The sequence below is a fragment of the Triticum aestivum genome, chromosome 6D (assembly GCF_018294505.1).
Source record: "Triticum aestivum cultivar Chinese Spring chromosome 6D, IWGSC CS RefSeq v2.1, whole genome shotgun sequence".
Taxonomy (NCBI): domain Eukaryota; kingdom Viridiplantae; phylum Streptophyta; class Magnoliopsida; order Poales; family Poaceae; genus Triticum; species Triticum aestivum.
Window position 1 is genome coordinate 29,429,383 of NC_057811.1, and position 21,098 is coordinate 29,450,480.

Sequence of the window (21,098 nt, forward strand, 5' to 3'; positions counted from 1 at the left end):
ATGACGGTGAAATTGAAAATCACTACAAAATGAACTCTGAAAATGTTGGAACTTGGCATGGTATCATCATTTCACCCGCATAGCATGTGCAAAAGAGTAGAGAGGGTCACGGCGAAAACGGGACGAACCTCGTGTACAAACTGGACAATTTCTTTCGGAGTATCAGGGTTTCGGACGAGAACTCATCTGTTACGCTGGCACTTCAATGTTTTTTCAACTTTTTTGAACTCCAGCCTATTTTTGCGTTCAGTATGCATCATTCAAAGCGACGTCATCAATTTCCAACACGTTCTGACATCATTTGCTGTTTTTCAGTCATTTATCGATTTGTTTAGAGAGCTAAATGACGGTGAAATTGAAAATCACTACAAAATGAACTCTGAAAATGTTGGAACTTGGCATGGTATCATCATTTCACCCGCATAGCATGTGCAAAAGAGTAGAGAGGGTCACGGCGAAAACTGGACGCACCTCGTGTACAAACTGGACAATCTCTTTCGGAGTATCAGGGTTTCGGACGAGAACTCATTTGTTACACGGGCACTTCAATGTTTTTTAAACTTTTTTGAACTCCAGCCTATTTTTGCGTTCAGTATGCATCATTCAAAGCGACGTCATCAATTTCCAACACGTTCTGACATCATTTGCTGTTTTTCAGTCATTTACCGATTTGTTTAGAGAGCTAAATGACGGTGAAATTGAAAATCACTACAAAATGAACTCTGAAAATGTTGGAACTTGGCATGGTATCATCATTTCACCCGCATAGCATGTGCAAAAGAGTAGAGAGGGTCACGGCGAAAACTGGACGCACCTCGTGTACAAACTGGACAATCTCTTTCGGAGTATCAGGGTTTCGGACGAGAACTCATCTGTTACACGGGCACTTCAATGTTTTTTAAACTTTTTTGAACTCCAGCCTATTTGCGTTCAGTATGCATCATTCAAAGCGACGTCATCAATTTCCAACACGTTCTGACATCATTTGCTGTTTTTCAGTCATTTACCGATTTGTTTAGAGAGCTAAATGACGGTGAAATTGAAAATCACTACAAAATGAACTCTGAAAATGTTGGAACTTGGCATGGTATCATCATTTCACCCGCATAGCATGTGCAAAAGAGTAGAGAGGGTCACGGCGAAAATTGGACGCACCTCGTGTACAAACTGGACAATCTCTTTCGGAGTATCAGGGTTTCGGACGAGAACTCATCTGTTACACGGGCACTTCAATGTTTTTTAAACTTATTTGAACTCCAGCCTATTTTTGCGTTCAGTATGCATCATTCAAAGCGACGTCATCAATTTCCAACACGTTCTGACATCATTTGCTGTTTTTCAGTCATTTACCGATTTGTTTAGAGAGCTAAATGACGGTGAAATTGAAAATCACTACAAAATGAACTCTGAAAATGTTGGAACTTGGCATGGTATCATCATTTCACCCGCATAGCATGTGCAAAAGAGTAGAGAGGGTCACGGCGAAAACTGGACGCACCTCGTGTACAAACTGGACAATCTCTTTCGGAGTATCAGGGTTTCGGACGAGAACTCATCTGTTACACGGGCACTTCAATGTTTTTTAAACTTATTTGAACTCCAGCCTATTTTTGCGTTCAGTATGCATCATTCAAAGCGACGTCATCAATTTCCAACACGTTCTGACATCATTTGCTGTTTTTCAGTCATTTACCGATTTGTTTAGAGAGCTAAATGACGGTGAAATTGAAAATCACAACAAAATGAACTCTGAAAATGTTGGAACTTGGCATGGTATCATCATTTCACCCGCATAGCATGTGCAAAACAGTAGAGAGGGTCACGGCGAAAACTAGCGCACCTCGTGTACAAATTGGACAATCTCTTTCGGAGTATCACGGTTTCGGACGAGAACTCATCTGTTACACGGGCACTTTGATGTTTTTTAATTTTTTTAAACTCCAGCCTATTTTTGCGTTCAGTATGCACCATAATAAAACAGAAAATAAATAAAACGGAAAAGACAAAAACTATATAAAAAATTTACTCAAAAATAAATAGCAGAAAATAAATAATGCAAAAAAGAAAAAAACTATAAAAAATTGTTATATTCACAAAGAAACTAAATACAGCAAAAAAACTACTCAGAAATAAATAGAATAAAATTATATAAAAAATTGTTGGGGCGCTGTCCAGTGGGTCTGCCAGACCTAGGGTTTGCAAATACAGGCCCAGAAGGACCAGCAGGCTCACAGGGCAGCGTGTCGAAGTTAGGCCCAGAAGCCTGCTATATAGAGAAGTTCGAAGGAGCAGCCGCGGCTGGGTTTATAAACCAGTGCGGCTGCCCTTCGCTCGGCGAGGTGGGACTAAACATTGTGCACCGCTGGTGGCAGCGCACAACCATTAGTACCAGTTGGTGGCTCCAACCGGTACTAATGCGTGGGTCTTTAGTACCGGTTCAAGCCATGAACCGGTACTAAAGGGGGCGTTTCCCGCCGCTTGACCTGGCAAAAATTGGCCTTTAGTACTGGTTGGTGGCTCCAACCGGTACTAAAGGCCCCTCCTATATATATGGCACTTACGAAAAAATCAGTTTCATCGACCCACTTCTTCTCCAAGTTCTTCGCGCGACATCGCCGCCGCCGCCACGCCGTCGCCCATCGCGCGCCACCCTCGCCGCCCCCGCCGCCCGTCATCGCCGTCACCGCCGTCGCCCCCGCCGCCCGTCGTACGCCGTCACCGTCGTCGCCCCACCGCCCGTCGCCGCCGCCCCATACTACGTCGCCGTCTCGATCGCGCCGTCGCCCCCGGCCCGACGCCCGTCGTCGTGCCGTCCCCGTCGCATCGCCGTCTCGCGCCGCCGCCCGTACGCTGCCGCCCCCACTCGTACACACACATACACACACACACATATTTTTTTACTTATTTTATGTTTTCTGTTGTTTAGATTAATGTTAGATGAATTACATAGATAAGAATGTTAGAATGTTAATGTTAGATGAATTATATGGAAAATATGTTAAATATTAATGTCAATTTGAGATGAATTAGCTAGATATTAATTAGGTATATATATGAGATTTGAACTAGTTGGATTAATATAACTAGTTTATTTTTAGTATGAAAATTAATAGAACAAGTTTATTTTTAAAAGGAAAAATTAGGTATATGAGATTATTTGAACTAGTTGAATTAATATAACTAGTTTATTTTTAGTAAATGCTTAGTTGAACTAGTTGAATTAGTAGGACTAGTTTATTTTTAGTAAGAAAATTTTGGTATATGAGATTTGATGATCTAATTAAATATTACTATATATAGCTACTTTATATATTTTAGTAAGAAAATTAATAGAACTAGTTTATTTTTAGTAAATTCTTAGTTGAATTAGTTGAATTAATAGAACTAGTTTATTTTTAGTAAGAAAATTTAGATATCTGAGATTTGATGATCTAATTAAAATATTACTATATAGAACTAACTATTTTATTTTAGTAAAAAAATTAATAGAACAAGTTTATTTTTATTAAATGCTTAGTTGAATTAGTTGAATTAATAGAACTAGTTGAACTAATAGAAGTAGTTGAATTAATAGAACTAGTAAGTGTTTAATGTTTCACCTATATGAACATAGGAAATATCGTCTGACGACGAAAAGATTTCATTAAGTGCGAATACTGTGAAGACCAGCGCGACCTGTGCAACAGAAATTTCCTTGTTGATGATAGGCGCTTCAGCATCAAGCTGGATGAGACCTTCGAAGTGGATACAGTAAGTCACAACGACAAGTCTTTTTTCGTAATTAAGCATGACTTATATATGCTTCATTTTCTTCAACTTATAATTTTAAATTTTCACTATTTTACTAGCGCATCCCCTGCCATGCAAGAATTTTTGTCTTGGATAAGATAGGTCTCAGTGCTATGGAAACTATGGAGGTAAAGAGAGTTTACCTGAAGACCGAGCATGGTTATACTTTCAACGTCAAATTATACAATGCAGACACGTACACCTATTTTGAATGCAAAACTTGGCAAGCACTATGCAAGGCTTATGCATTTGAGCCTGATATGGTTATCACCTTTGATATTCGTCCGGAAGATGATATTGAAGGTAATAGAGACATCTGGGTCGATGTGCAGACGCCTCCAGTTCTACCATTATGTGAGTTTCTCAACCATATTTATGTCTTTGATATTGTTTATTCAAAAATAGTTGACAACTAATTTCTATTGACAGCTTATTTCCATTCAAGCAAACATGTCCGGCGCTTGGTAGACAGGACCTACTACTGTCCCGGAGCTGAACTAAACTGCGAGGAGATAAGTCATTATGTTTCATGGCTTGAGGATCTTCATACTGTTAAGACAAATTTTCTTCCTGCACTTAGAAATGTTAGTACTCAAAACGTGCGACCAATAGTGATCGTATTGAACTACGGTCACATCTATTTACGAAAGATGGTAAGATTTTTACTATTTGTCCTCAGTGCATCTTTTGCATACATTATTTTTTTGCTAAACTTTCATTGCTAAGTATATTAATTACTATACGATGTTCTTCAACAGGGACTCCCGATGACAGTTGTGCCTCAGTGGATCGAGACTAAAGGTCACATGTCAATGGTTAGCTTACGGCCAAGATATCCTACATTGCACATGAGTGCATTCAGGATTTCTAAAAGCGATGAATGCTTAATAGTGAAAGATTGGAGCAAAATTGTTAACGATCCCAGAGAAGTACTAGGGGGCAGCAATGAGAAGCGCAGCCCACGATTAGGAGACAGGTTCATCTGCATGCTCCAGTATGATGAATCAGGAGAGCTATACATGTTCTATGCTATTTTACCTGAGAGAGAGCGGCAGGAGTGATTTAGCTAGTTCATGCTCTTAGTACTTTTGTCCTCTCATGTCCGTGTTCTTCGTCCTGAACTTAATCTCAAAGGGTGATTTGCTTCTGTGGTGTTATGAACGCTTATAATATGATGACCATGTTGAACTCGATGATATCTTTGCTTGTGGTACAAGTGAATGTTTTTCTTTAAGCTAGTGTTGGTGCTGATTAGATAGCGGTAATGACTATGATGATTAAACAGTGGTAATGATGACTATGATGATTTTTAGCTAGCTAGTTTACTGTTGTTGATGATATGATGTAAGAGTTTTTATATTAATATGATGATGATGATGAGTTATTATATCATTTATAAAAGAAATCGCAGCTTAGTTTCAGCTGGATGGATCCTAGCTAAGTGATCAAGTATATGCCATATCCATATTATATCACTAGGTGATCAAGTATAATATGGATGGCATATACTTGATCACTTCGCTAGGATCCACATGCATCCAGTCGAAACTAATCTGCCGTACTTTCACCTAATGATTTAACAACTAAAATAATCACTAAATTAAATTGAAAACACAAAATTAAAGGAAAAATAAAAAATAATACCAAAACACCCCCAAACATTTAGTACCGGTTGGTGTTACCAACCGGTACTAATGTCCTGCACGCACCTGGGCCTGCCTCGTGCCACGTGGTGGCACTTTAGCGCCGGTTCGTGATGAACCGGTACTAAAGGGGGGGGACCTTTAGTCCCCACTCTTTAGTGTCGGTTGTGGAACCGGCACTAAAGGCCCTTACGAACCGGCGCTAAAGCCCGGTTCTGCACTAGTGTACCGGTGTCGTGGGAACGAGTCTAACAGTAAGAGTAGGGGGTACGTAGGAGAGGGCAGTGTCCTAGCTACGGCGAGATTGTATGCACAGATTTACGAGTTCAGGCCCCTCTCGGAGGAGGTAATAGCCCTACGTCTCGGTGCCATGGAGGCTTGTCGACTGGATGTGTGCAAATGTTTAAGGGGGGTCCGAACCCTTGTGCCAGAGGGGAGGGATGGCTTATATGGAGTGCGCCCGGCCCCTCGCAGCCCTCAGTTACACATGGGTTCAATGATAATTATGTCTTGAACGTTACTGGTAACGCCCATAATTAATGGTCTTGATGACGACGGAGTGAATGCGTGACCGTTGCCATCCGGGGGTGACTAGGTCCTCTGTACTCCGAGTGGGTTCTTGTATGGTCGAGTGGAATTGGGATATCCGAGTGGAATCTATCATCGAGTGGATGACACTCGCAGAAGATTTCAGTCAGTATCTTCTGTCAATCTTGTTGGTCTTGGACTCTAGGAAAGTGTCCTTGGGTAGGGCGTCTAGGTCAGGCCTAAGACCCTACCCTAGGTACATGTCTTCATCATTAGCTCCCGAATGGATTGAGGACCAAATGAAGAAGGGTTGAAGTTGGTTCTGACCCAATTCAATGTCTCAGAGACATTTCTTCTGGGACCTGAAGGCTTGCTGGTACTTTAACTCTTCGTTAGTCGCCTTGATCGATTCTTGCTTGTGGAATTTCCGAGTGAACTATGATGTGTATCTTCACGCAGATTGGATTGGGATATCTTTGGCGTGATCGACTACACTGCGATCCCGGATCTCGCGGTATTCGAAATTTAGAGAAGCGCACGGGACGAGATGCGGCGCGGTAAGCGGGGCAGGTGGATAGGGACTCCTCGATCCTCGTGCAGTCTTTTCCGCCACGTATCGGGCTGGCGTTTGTTACGGGATGCGCCAGGATCGCATGGGCCCACGGTTCAGTCACCCGGAAGTGAAGCCATAAAAGGCGTAGCTGCCGTTGCGTGGTACAGTGCTTCCCAATTCGCCCTCATCATCTCTGCTTCTCCGCCCCATCTTCCCCGACGCTCCACTCCTCCGTCTATTCCTCTCGAGCCCCACCGCCATGGTGAAGGACAAGACCGTGGCTCTGGAGCGCACGAAGAAGGCGACGACGAAGGGCAAGAAGGCGGCGAAGGGGTCGACGTCGCGGTCCGGCCTGCCGCCTAGTTGGATCCAGGGGGAGTGGATCCGCTCCACCGTCGTGAAGGAAGATCTGGAGAACCTCGTTGCCGACGGCCTGATTGCTCATGGGTCCTGGAGACTGCCAGAGGGGGAAACCGAGCCCCAGCCGCGCGAGGGTGAGCGTGTCCTCCTCACCACTCATGTCGACTGAGGTTTTTCCTTGCCTCCTCATCCGTTCTTCCGGGTTTTTTTAAACTTATTTGGTGCTCAGATCCACCATTTCCCCCCAAACACCATCTCTTATCTTGCTGCGTTAATTTCGATGTGTGAAAACTTCCTAGGATGTCACCCACACTGGGGTCTGTTTAAACATATCTTCACATGCCGATCTCAGAAGGTGAAGAAAGCCAATCCGACTGACGAGAAGACGCATGTGATCCAGATGTGTGGGGGTTTAGGGATCCAGATGAGAGGTAGGAGCACTTTTCCGCCGATGACTTTTCCTGAGTCGGTTAGGGGATGGCAGTCAACCTGGTTCTACTTCGAAGACGTTCCGACTATTGGCCAGTCGACTGGTCTTCCCCTTTCTCTCTGGAGAGACTCTGCACTCCTCGTTCGCTGACCGTAGAGGATGGGGAGAAGGCCGAGGTAGCAATTTTGGTCGACACGTTTGTTGCGTTAGTCCAGGGTGGAGTGACTGGCATGAATCTGTTGGAGGTGTTTCTCAGTCGACGCATCCAGCCCCTCTAAGCTCGTGACCACCCAATGTGGATGTATTCGAGCCTTGAAGACACCGCTCGGGTCCACCCGGAGGAGGTCGCCAAGGAGACGGTGGCTCAGTGATTGCGAAGCATCACTGGCAACAAAGACAACCCCCGTGGAGGCAGGAGGATCTTGCCATTCAACGCCAATAACGCCCAGGAGAGGTTAGGCCCGATTTGTCGAGTATTTCTGTCTTGTGATCTCCAATATGCATTGATTTTTGAATCTGACTGATATCTGCGGCTTGTGACTTGCAGGTTTTCACGGAGATGTATTCCATGCAGAACGGAGTGCAGCAGCTTGGAGAAGGAGAGAGCGAAGGCGGGAGCGCCGATATTGAGTATGCAGACGACAACGATGATGACAGCGAAGACTCTGACTAGAGCTCGGAGGTCGAGTCAACGATGATGACAGCGAAGACTCTGACTAGAGCTCGGAGGTCGAGTCACCTCCACGCTCTGAAAGACGTTCCAAGCATTCACAAGATCCTGTGGGTGGCCACGGCAAGGCAGCGGCGTCGAGTGCAGGGATTCTCAAGCGCACTCAAACGTCGACTGAGAAGACAGCAAAACAAGCCAAAGTCGCCCCACCCAAGCCCCGGAAGGCTCTGCCCAGGATTAAGGTGGTCGTGCCTGTTGCTTCAGCGTGAGTGCTTCATTTCCGTGTCTTTCATTGTTGTAGTGTATTCCTTCATTTGTTTGATCGAGTAAGATTTTGGACTTTCAGAGCGGCTACTTCTGCAACGTCTCCTATGGAACTTGATGAGGAGAAAGCTGAAGCGGATACTGCGAACGCGACCACTTTTTATTTTCTGGGTATTCTTTCTTCCAATTTTCTTGCGCAAGCTGATATATTTTTATTCTCGTGAATTCTGATGATTACAAGCTGTTACCAGTCTGCTTTTATTGTCCTTCTATTCTTCATGGTGTTCCCCGTTTGATCCCCTTGGACCTTGGTTGTATAGGGTGACCGAGAGGAGCTTGTCATACGAGCCTCCGGAACCACTGCACTGCCACAGGCTGGTTACTACCCAAGACCGGCGTTCCGTGTTGTCTAGTGGTAACTGGGCGCAATACGTCAGCGATGTGAAGGACAGCTTGGCGGACCAACCTGTCAAGCTCAAGCTGTTCCTCTTGTTCCTGCGCAATTTCGAGAACTGGACGTGTATGTGATACACGAGCTGTAGCATTAACAACAATTTACCGATTCTTCCTGTTTTTTTTGTTGTGATCGACCGAAATTGAATCCTGCTAGTTTTGCAGAATTGATTTGCAGCCAACTCAATAAAGGCCGTGTTAGAAGGACAACCCAAGCTCATCCATCGGTTTAAAGAGTTCTTCCCTAACAATCATCAGACCGAGGACGGCACCTCAAGGAGCAGCCGGTCTGATCATCTTTGGCCATTCACACAAAAAAGCATAAAGCACTTTAGAACAACTGTTTTTGCTATGTTTTCTTTTCTATTTTTCTCATCCAAGTTTATATTCTTTTATTCTTGTCAATTTTGATGAGTAGAAGGTGTTGCCAGTCTGATTTCAGTATCCTTGGTTCGATCCCCTTGTTTCTGAAGGGTGGCCAAGGGGAGGCGGTCATACAAACCTCCTCCGCATCCGCTGCGCCGCCGGAAGCTGGTGGTTCCCCATGGCATGAGTTCCAACGGCCGGGTTTATATGTCAAGTGGGAACTGGGCGCAGTTCGCCAGCGACGTGAAGGCCAGCTTCGCAGACCAACCTGGGAGGCATGAGAAGTTTGTTCGACGCATATCCAATATCAGTAACTGGAGGTTGGTGATGCACGAGCAGTAGCATATTTGCAACAATTTGCCGATCCTTTCTGTTTTGAGTCGTGATGGATTGTAGTTGAATCCTGTTGGTTTTGCAGGGACACCCCGAGCTCATCCGTGGGTTTAACCGGTTCTTGCCTCTCGATTGTGAGATGGAGGTCGAGGAAGATGAGGAGAAACATCAGCCCAATGAGCAGCCGGTCTGACCATCCATCTTTGGTCATTCATAGCTCCTGCTTGTTAGGAAACAGCTCGTATCATTGATTCCTGCCGCTCGTCTCTCTTTTGAATTTGTACTGCGTGTTTTGCAGCGGAAATATCACGGTCGCGGCCAGGGCCAGGGCCATCCTATGCCCAAAGGAGCACAGCATCAGCCTGTGATGAAGCTCAAGGAGAAGTAACAGCAGCCCAAGATGGTTGATGAGTGGAAGCCTGTTAACTAGGAACAAGTCATCTGGCGGTCGCCGCCGCTTCATGTAAACTAGATCGGGTTCGCGCCGTGGCGCAAGGGTGCCGGTGAGAACGTTTAGACAAAACATGTAACAATTTGTCGGTAAGAACCCAGGGATAGCATGTGTAGACAACCAATTGTGTTAGAAGCAAAACATAATGGAACTGAAGATGAACATCAGGTTATAAGACAGAATCAAGCTCGGTGCTTTCATACGACCAGAGATAAAACACACGACCATACATTACTTTTTACGACAGACAAATAGGAATTAAAATCTGAAATCTATACATGCCTTGTTCAGAACAAAGTGAAAATAGCAACATACCACCAGGTGGTACCTTCCACTACAAAGATAACAACGGGAATCTACAGGCAGATATCGAGGTTTGAACAAGCAAACCATCAAAGAATTGTAACGATGAATTAAAAGTAACCGCCACAGGAGACTTGCTGCCCAGACATGTCTTGTGATGGTAAATTGCAGGGGCAGCTTTAGAGCTTGCAACATGAGGGCAAAAAATGTGGGAATAGGGAATCACCATTAGATAGTCATCATCCTGTAGAGGAAAGTCAAGGATAAAATAATTGTTTTACAAAAGGATATGCAGGCAAGAGTACTGCTGCTGTAAAACTACTGAAACTACTCCATAGAATTAACAGAATTAAGATGATCTCCTGGAGTAGTTCAAGCAATACTAGAGTAGTTCAAGATACTGAATCTTGGTGCAGCACTAAGCATGAGATACAATACTCCACAAAATTAACACAATCAAGTATAAAAGCAAGTTAACAATCTAACAAGGCAAGTTTCAGTACTGCACCAAGTCAAAATCTACTGCAATCTTTAAGCTACTGAATATTCCAAAACAGTGAAGCGAAGTTCCATTTTAAGCTACTGCAATCTTTCTCTTAAATCTACTCATGCATCTGTGGAACTTAGCAGTATTCATTTAAGAATGGAGTAAATTAACTTGGCAGTATGCAAACTTTGAGTAAGTTGACTTGGCATTATATTGAAATTCCACTGCAGTCTTTAAACTACTGTAACCAGTCGGAAATCTACTGAAAACACCCCAAAAAAGTTCATCTTTTGTACTGAGTACCTTGCGGATGGCGTCGCAGCCGGCGAGGACCTCCTCGATCTGCGTGCACTTCCTCGCCGGCTTATTCTTGTCATCCTCGCTGGCTTCCTCGAGCTTGGTCTTGGCCTTGCCGGCGGCACGGGGCTTGGACTTGGGCTCCCACTTCCACTTGTGATCAAAGCTGACGTCGTTGGGGGGAGGCGAGCTCCGCCTCCCACTTGAGAGCCCAGACGCGCCGTGCGGCTTCTCCTCGGTCGTCCACTTCACCTTGCAGCCCCCAGGGGAGGCGGCAGCGTAGGTGTACTTGCGGCGAGCCGGCTGTGCGCCTTGGTGCGAAGGTGCCGGTCCAAATGTTGTAATTAAGCAGGTAATAGTCAAGTTAGTAGGAAGGTTTGAGAAACTGTTTACATCTAAAAAATCAAAGTAACCATCCATGATAGATGAGTTTTTTGTGATATTCGAAAAACTTTCATACACATAAACGATTCACTTCACAAGGGAATGAAATATACCAGCACATGGGTGTTACATGACTAAACTGAAAAACCTTCCAAAGGACCACTTAAATTGGTTTCAAACATCGGTATAGGACTGATAGATATGACAAAATACAAACTGCAGTCACATATGCGCAACAGCAATATACTCATGCATTTCCCTATAAAGTAAGAGATCCTACAATGTATCATTTTGTTTGGAACTCAACCTTGACTCTATTCAAGCACGATTGGCAAGATTGAGGTAAACAAAAATGGCATCAAAGACATCATAGACCTCACTTCCCAATAAAACAACTGCATATCTGGTGCATTATCAGTGAGATTCAAATCCAATATAATGCTTCCAAGCTCCATATCTCTACTTTGCAGATGTCAAGTGGGAAAAAAATCATAAATAACACAATTTTCTCCCTATCAGCACATCACAAGGAATTTATGTTATAGAGTAGGCAATAAAATGACTTGCCACCTCATACAAACAGGAAGATGTAATCATTTCATTCACAAATTTTAGGGCACAATAGTTAACAAACATGGCAAGGCAAGTATTGCATAGCAAACATTGGAGCAGAAAGTTCCTACTTGAGCTAGGTGATATCAGATATAACCTTCCATCTCAATGTGAATACTGGTCGAAGATGTATTATTTAGTTATGTCACATGCAGATTGAGATACAAAAAGAGCATGTAGTATACAAAAAATGGAATGTAGCAACAGCGGAAAGAAACACTAAAAGGGAACATAGAGCAGCATGAGCATGAGGCATAGTAAAATAGGGTCACCTTAAGATCAAGAATCAGTGGCCCTCTCTCAGTTCAAATCAGAAGGATAGAACCACTATTATTGATTAGAGTTATTTTTACTTAGGAAAAACATTACAACACTGGATCCTAAGCTACAGTTGAGGCATACAAAACTACAAGTGTCTGTTATTTTCTTATATAAACAACCTTTAGTATCTCAACCAGAACCAAAGCAAAACAAAAAATCATGGTTAAGTAACCAGCAAAGGAAGAATGAACCTTTTTGGAATTTTAAAGTAGCAAGACATGAAAAGTTCTCTTTTGCCTTCAATACTACACACATTAGGGGAGGTAGCTGCAGTTTTATTGCATAGTGGGCTCAGATTCGCCTTACCTCCATCATATAACCTACCCCCATCATCTCTTATCACCAGATCAATCTATTTATACAATGGAGCTGCCCTGGTTATCACTCAACAAGAATGACCATCCAAGGACAGATCATAGCTATCACAGGATCAAAAAGGATTCTAGAGACAACAAGGAGGATCCAACTTGATACCCACAGGTGCCTCGATTGCTCAAAAGCACACTTATTTCATCCACAACTAATCATCATCGCCCTAGCACGAACGCCACCGCCACAGACAAAGCAAAATGATGAGAATGCCCCTGGCGGGGCAGGATATTTACGCGCTGTGGCACGACCAGGCGCACACTATTCATTCCGACGGCCTCAATTTCGATCCGACGGCTGAAATCGATCGTCAGCTTGATCCGACGGCCGGAAACGCATCAGGAAACGGATCCGACGGCCGAGAGTGCATGAGCTCTGAGGAGCACTCTGAGGTGTTTCGTTTCTTCTTTCTAGATGGATCAATATAGCCATGGCCATGTCCCATACAGTAGCCGAAGCAGAGGAGCAGGAGGAAGATGGAGCTCACCGAGGGAGGTTGTAGCCGAGGCAGTACTCAGTGTGCGCCGGGGTTGCGCCTGAACGCCTTCCAACCGGCGAGGAACCACGTCGGAGTTGCGCCTTGCACACCGTCCCGCCGACGCGCACGAACGCATCAAACAACCTGTGTAAGAAAGGCACCGTTGTTTATCAGAAACAAGTATTTAGTAATTACTACTTAGCAGAATGACTAATAGGTAAGACATACAGGTGCAAAGATCTCAGCCTACAGGAAGATGATAGCTCAAGAATATAGTACTTGTGCTATGCCATGCTGTATAAACCTACAGGAAGCACAAAAAACCCTCAGATATAATTTTCTGTACAACATCAGCAATAACAGTGTCAGTGAAAGCAACCAGAATGGACAGTTCAAACACTACAGGCTACAGCCACCAAGAATGTACATCGTATTGACCCAAAAAAAAACTCAGTGGAATGTTTTGGCAAGAAAATGTACTTGACCAGCCGATTCCATGGTACACTCAAGCGCAGATGCTAATTGGTACGTTGCAAATCATATGCTGCCAACAGCCATGTCCATCCAAGGAAAAAAAGGACACATTCTGGCATGTTGTCACTCGCAAGTGGCACAACTGTAGAACATTAAGACAGTTATAAACAACAGGCAGCTCACTACACCCAAGAGCAGAGAGGCCAGGTTGGAGCATCAATTACCGCCTTGTGCAACTTCTTGATGAGCGCCAATGGCTTCCTCTTCAGCCCCCTCTGGAACATATAACAACACCAAAGCACATCACTTTCTTTCAGACAGACGCCTTCGCCTACTTCAAAAGATAGCATAGAAAAACCATATAAATTAGGTATTGGTTCATAGCAGGACACTTCTGCTATGCCATAAAGAAACATATAAATCAGTGATCCATGTAAATTAGGTGGCAAATGAGTAAGAGTTGTAGCCCTCTGTTCAAAAGATAGCATGATACACCAAAAGCAAATCATAGCAGTAGTCCAAGATAACTTATTCATATGGCTCTTCAATGGCATACAATGGTGCAAACCATATAAATTAGGCGTCAAATGAGTAAGAACAGTAGACCTTTGTTCAAATGCAAAGGATTAAGCAGAAGGATTTAGCAAGTGCAGCAGGGCATAAAGTTCGGTACAAAGCAAAAGCATTTAGCCTGATTATTAAGAGCAACAGAACATATAGTTCTGTGCTAAAGAGTTTCAGAAGCAAGCATAGTGGCAGTGAGGTCAATATTGAGTAAGCAAACCACATACAGGGCCAACCCAAAATGGTCCAAGTACCCTATTTTCCATACATCTTAGATAGCAAACCACATACAGCTTGATGCACTATTATCTTTGACTCAGTCAGACCCAAAGGAAAGCATTGATTACATCTTAGATAGTAACTTGGGCATTGATCACATCTTAGATAATAACTTTGGTAAACAGCCTGATTTTTTAAAGCAATAGTGTAGGCTGGGTTTTTAAATCTTTCGGCCATTGATTAGATGCAATAGTATAGACTGGTTTTCTAAATCACCTCTGTTCCATATTAAGTGTCGCTAATTTAGTACTAAATCAACGCCACTTAATATGGAATGGAGGGAGTAGCTTTTATCACATCTTCACCAATTTCCTGGTGCCATTCTTATTCTATAGCACCCACTCAAATGTTGATACTTATTTGTATAATATGCCCATCCATATTAGAAGGGCTAAATTCTACTAATTCAGTTAGGCTCTAACCATCCAAATTTTAGTAATCAGTGTTATTGACTTTCTTATGTCGTGTCCTGTGCTCCTAAAAGACGACATGCAATCAGAGATGAGGACTGTGCATGTGAGGGCAACAATTTCACCATACGGGGCTACATCCATGTGCCAACTAAGTTATGCACTTCTTCACTTTCACCTAGACTACAGAAAAATGGGCAGATCCACCTGGCACTCGCTATTAGAATTAAAAGAACGTTTCTCTGGTACCATTGTTCTTCATGCCAAGTTTAGCAGAACTTATTTGTTTAGTGGATACATAATAACATGTTTGTTTATCTAACTAATGCCATATGAATAACCGACAGTTTTAAAATCGACTTTGTATTTTAATTCATACAACATATAGTCAATCAGGCAACATCCTAAATTTATGTTGCACATAGGAAGATCGGAAGAAGAAGAGGAAAGAGGGAACGGAGAAATCAAAATTCAAGGAACAAAGAACCAGAAAGCAGCCACAGTAGCCTGAGAAAAAAATCTTCCTTTCAGCAAGAAGAAACAGAAGAAGGAACATGAGATCCACTTCCCATAAATATCAGGACCTCTTGGATTCTTTTTTTCTTGGCTTAACAAAATAGAGTATACTAATTCAGAAAGATCTGTATAACAAATAGTATTACACAATGCAACGGGCAAACCTTCCCTAAAAATTAGACATGCACAAACATGGGGTTCGAAAGAAACTGCAAGATTTGGGATTTGTGTGCAAACCCCAAAAAGGAAATTTGAGACTCACAGCAAGATTTTCTTTTTATGTATATGCAAGGCTTGTCCTATCTATTAGTTTCTTCTTCTGAATCCCCAACTATCAAGTGCTTTCTCTGAATAAAAAACACTATAGTGTTCTATGAATCATATTGTGCGATACTAATCAACCAATTAGCTAGAATTAACAATATAAAGAGTCATTGCCCTTTTAGTAAGCTAAATACCATCCCTATGACTATGGAAAATAGCATGCACCAAAGTGAACATCCATGATGAGAATTGTACACGTACTCCCTCCGTTCCGATTTACTCGTCGTGGTTTTAGTTCAAATTTTGAACTAAAACCACGACGAGTAAATCGGAACGGAGGAAGTACTAAATAAGGCACTGACTTTCTAATAAAGAAAACAAATTGCTAATACATAAATCAAAAAACTGATCCGACCTCGATCTCTAATCACAACTGCAGCACACATTTCTACCTAGAGATATCTTTGTTTTGCATATACTCCCTCCGTCCCAAAATAAGTGACTCAACTTTGGGACGGAGGGAATATAAATCAATTCATAGCCTTTCTAGAACAACTTTAGAGTAATCAGCACCCTTGGTAATATACTAAAACAGGTACTTCATCACTTGCGACTTATTACTCCACTCCACATTTATATGGCCTTGAAACATTCTAAGTAAAATGTCATGTTATAAGGTACTACTGATCTGTTGTTGAGATAATGGCCATTTTTATAAATTGTTCGACCATCATCACGACGTCGGTATAAGGCAAACCCATGTTCATCAATGATAGTTGAATCTCTTAACTATTTTGGAAAATATTTTGAGCAACAACATTTTTTCATGCAAATGCATTTATCATCCATCTCACTACACTGACCATGCATCATGAATTCAGAAACTAAAACATATCCTAGAGGATCACCTAGTGGATTAGGTATCTCAAAGGAAATAAATGACTCGATACTTTCAACACCGACCTCACCTTTGTCTCATTTACGCCAGACGAGTATATGCCCGTGTGGCAAGCCTCATTTTTGGAACTCGGCGGTATACAACACTGCAGAAAACATGTTGAAGTTCAGTTAGCTAGAACACCAACCGACAGAAACATAACAACATAGAATAAAAAGAAACTGTGCATTTGATTTAAACTAAACAGAACATAGTACCAGCCTTAATTGGGCCAAAAGCTCGCCCAGACTTGATCTCATTTAAGCTTCATATGATAGATCCCAACAACAATATCCACCCGATCAGAAGGCCTCTGCCCTGGCTCCAATGCATCCTTAATCTCATGCCATTTGGGGTCAAGTAAAAGTGGTGAATATTTCTAGTGCACCATGCACCCGTCACAAAACAAACCCATCCTGGAAGTAACGACAACCACCGTTGTGACATCCAAGCATCAAAGTGGGATCATCACTTAATGCAAAACACATATTAGGTCTATGGGAATCAAAATCAACTCCATTGATTCATACTTAATCTCAAGTTGTTTCTGAAATAGAATAAATAGGTTCTCCTGAACACCCTTGGTAATAAACACCTTGCAATTGGTGCGACAGAGTGGAAAACACCCTTAAATCATAACATGCCTCTTATATCATTTTCGAGATCGATTTCCCCCCTAATATATCTGTGAAAGTGAGCATCATATGTGCAATGAGAATAGCTGGAGTTGCAATTGAGGAAAATAAAACAATTTTTGTGGCACCATAAAACTGCAGTGATCTGACCTCTCCGACATCGAATGCGGGCGTGCGGCACTCATCAAATGTTTGATTTACTCCCTAACGGCCCCTTGCCTCCTCCACGGTGCTCGGCAGAGCGAGCAAATATGGCACTGCAGATTTTCAAGTTACCATGGCCATGAGAAAGAGACATACATATGTGGTTGAATAATACAAAATAACAAACAACATTGCCATTGGGACTGAGCCGACGTACTGCTGCTACTCCTCATCATGATACGCACAAGGCAGTCAGCCCTGGCATGCACGCTAATAAAAGGAAAAGAAACAGTAACATCATTGCCCCCCATTTATAAGTTGCTTCCTCTAAATTCCTATCTATCAGCTGACAATAACCTGAAAGAATACCAGGCACATGAACCTTACATGTAAGCACAAAACACGAGCATGCAACAATTTTTTAAGATAAAGGGTGAAAACAGATGTGCATCAATTACCAGGTCATTTAAGTTAAAATAACCATTAGCCAAACAATGAAGTTCACTGTATGGAAACCATTTAACTATAGACATTGCTACCTTTCAACTGAAAAACACCACATCTGTGTATGCAGTTGCATGGCACTAACAAACCTTCCAGTACTATAAGAAAAGAAATAGCATCTGGCTATTTTAATTACCTCCATGGTTATTGAACAAGAGCAAGATTGACTTGATTTGCACACAAGCACTTATAGCTGCGCAGGGGAATGAGAGGAGAGGAGAGGAGGGCACACCTCGGTCGGGTCCTTGTCGGGAGCGGTGGTCGGAGAAGCTGCAGAAGGCCGAGGCGCGCGGATCGACGACCAGCAGTCCGCCGGCCATGACGGTCCTCGTCGGCATCAGCGAGGGAGTAGGGGGGGAGAAGGCCGACCCCCCACGCCGCCTGTGCCACGTCCCATACGCCGCCGCCTTTGCCTCGCCTCGCCATTCCTCCTTCCCTCCCGTGGGAGCCGGAGCCGGGGCGGGGCGTTAGGGTTTGGGCGGCTCCAGATCGGGGGGGTGGAAGGAGGAGGCCGTGAGGGGAGGAAGCCGGGCGGCGGCGGGGAAGGAGGAGTGGGAGGCGCTGGTGGGGAGGTGGAGGCGGCGCGAGCGGGAGAGGAGGCGGCGCGAGCGGTGGAACGAGGAGGCCGGGCGGCGGCGGGGAAGGAGGAGAGGAGGCGCGCGGGAGGGGAGCCGGCTAGGGCTGTCTTCACGGGAGCCGGCCCTTTTATACCCCCTGTGAGTGAAATGACGAAAATGCCCCCGGCGGTGCAGGCTATTTACGCACGGTGGCACGACCGAGGCGCGTCAGCGGTCTCGTCTTCGATCCGACGGACGAGATCGACCGAGGGCGCGATCCGACGGCCGCAACGCATCAGGAACGAGATCAAACAGCCGAGAGTCACTAAACTCTGAGAGCGTCCGGTGCTACTGCCGTCTCTTGTTTCTGGATGTATGTATGTATGCATGCCATGCCTGTGCGTGTTCCTGATGGATGAGGTTGTTTTACCAATGGTGGTAGTAGTGGTTATTGTTGTTAGATTTGAACTCTTTGTATGCTGTAACGGCATCTTTCTGCTGCCTTGCGTCACGATCCTCACCATGGCGCGTTGTGCGAGGTCGTGCGCTGCCCCAGTAATGAGGTTTATGAGCAGACCCACTTTGTCATGCGTTTTCCTTCCAGCCCAATTTTGTTTGTGGGCTTGTTTACCTGAGAGCATTGTGTTTGTGCTTCAGGAGCATCTGCTTACCTTTTTTTTATTGCAGGAAAAACTTCCAATCTATTCATCTTCAATCATTGTAGTACAACGAACACTAGAAATAATAAAAATTACATCCAGATCCTTAGACCAAGGCGCGCCGCTGTCATCGCCCCTCCCTCGCCGGAGCCGGGCAAACCTTGTTGTATTAGACAGTCGGGAAGTCGTCGTGCTAAGGCCCCGTAGAACCAACGCACCAGAACAGCAACCGCCGCGGATGAAGAGTCTAGATCAAAAGGATCCAACCTGAAAACACACGAACGAAGACGAACGACGAACAGATCCGAGCAAATCCACCAAAGACAGATTCGCCGGAGACACAATTCCACACGCCCACCGACGATGCAAGATGCATCACCGAAACGGGGGCTAGGCGGGGAGACCTTTATTCCATCTTCAGGGAGCCGGCACCCTCTCACCTTCCTGAGCAGGACACAAACCCTAACAAAGCTTGAAAAAAGATCTAAAAACGGAGCCAGCATCTGCTTACCTTAGAGCATTTGTTTTTGTGGTTGCTTGAAGTGAAGAAGATACCGCTGCCTCCATTTTTTTTTTTGAAAGATCCAGCTATAAATGGCATTTCATTGATTTAGTAGATAGAGGGCGCGACAAAACAATGGTGATCAAGTGATCGGAGGAGTGAAAGAGAGGTAAAAATAACAGCCAGCCTGGTACCATCCCTATGCTGGCTAACGATCTTGTGCGCACGGCACGTCCCCAAAAGGGTGATCTATACATTTTGCCCCTGCAATCCTCCATTGTTCAATGTCGCGGCGGCATGTCGTGATCTTGGCAGTTTTCCTTTGAATGTGCATGCGTTTCGTTCCAGCCATATTTGCCATGCAATCAGGGCGATCATTGATTTGGTGCATATTGATGCTTTTCTGGTCAAAGCCCGGCCGCGAGTTGAATATGTGCTAGGACTTGATTTCCGTCAAAGACCTGCTGCGTGTAGAGCAAAACCTGTCCGTTTTGACAAAACTGGAATAGTTTGGACTACCGTGTTGGGTGTCTCTGCTCGCTCTGTTTCACACAGTCAGAACCACGCGGGGGTGCACTCTTCTTCTTTTCTTTTTTTGCATGGTTAAAAGCAATTTCATTGCTTAAGCTGGAGGGAGATTCTCCGAACATAGTTGTTGCCATGGTTTTCACTTTCAGTGAGATTTGAATGAAATTCACTGAATTTCGTGTACTTAAATAATTAGGTTTCGGCCAAAATATTTCAGCAATTTCAGTATTGCACAAGAATTCAAAAAATATTATAAATAGTTTTAGAAAATTTCAAAATTTTAATTGAACTCAACTGAATATTTCGGTCATTTAGCTTAAGTGCAAAATGAAATCATCAAAATTCACTTAATTTTGGTGATTTCGGCTGGTGCTGAAATTTTTCTGAAACTGGAATTGAAAACCGTGGTTGTGGTTTGTGGTACATTAACAGAGCCACCGAAGCCAACTGATGTCCTAGATTCTACGCAACCAAAAGAAGCTAATCTATGACTGGCATCATTTTGGTGCCCGCAACCTGTCCCCCATCTGTGCCCGGATTGATTCTATCGCAGCAAGGCAATCCATCTCCACGTCAACCGGGCTGTGACCATTGCATAGCAAAATTCAGAACCTCCAAACAAGCCAAGAGCTCCGCTTTGTAGAGGCCCGGCGCAGTTGTGCAAACTCCTACACACCGACAAGATGATGGCGCCGTTGCTGTCTCTCAGGACCATGCATGCGCCCACCTCACCCAATTCCTCACAGAAAGATGCATCGACGTTTAGCTTCACACGTCCTTGGGCAGGGGGTTGCCACCTGCGAAGATGGAGAATTTTAAGAGAAGGTGCCCTGAAAGGTAGCATCAAATAAGATAATGATTTGACTAATAATTAGGTATGCAATCAGGGGTTTTGCTTCGTACACCCCCTTAAAAATTTACATTAATTTAAAGCTACCTAAAAAAAGGCATTCTAATACATTCATGATCGACTAAGTCTAATCCCTATTCTTCCAACACATCAAACAATAGATCAGAACAATCTAATATTTTTG

General features: G+C 43.8%; 1 long non-coding RNA gene across 8 annotated transcripts; it reads right to left on the minus strand.

Annotated features, from left to right (window-relative positions):
- Positions 1–10,052: 10,052 nt before the first annotated feature.
- Positions 10,053–18,457, minus strand: LOC123143257 (uncharacterized). Of its 8 annotated transcripts, XR_006470756.1 has the most exons (11): positions 18,051–18,457; positions 17,532–17,671; positions 17,321–17,427; positions 17,066–17,220; positions 16,754–16,951; positions 16,567–16,641; positions 13,790–13,896; positions 13,572–13,707; positions 13,320–13,395; positions 10,934–13,235; positions 10,053–10,387 (listed from the first exon to the last, which is right to left on the minus strand). It is a non-coding gene; the product is annotated as an uncharacterized lncRNA (long non-coding RNA). The 8 variants fall into 8 exon arrangements; XR_006470754.1 differs by lacking the exon at positions 17,532–17,671 and having other exon boundaries at positions 13,790–13,840; positions 18,051–18,456; XR_006470751.1 differs by lacking the exon at positions 17,532–17,671 and having other exon boundaries at positions 18,051–18,456.
- Positions 18,458–21,098: the final 2,641 nt, after the last annotated feature.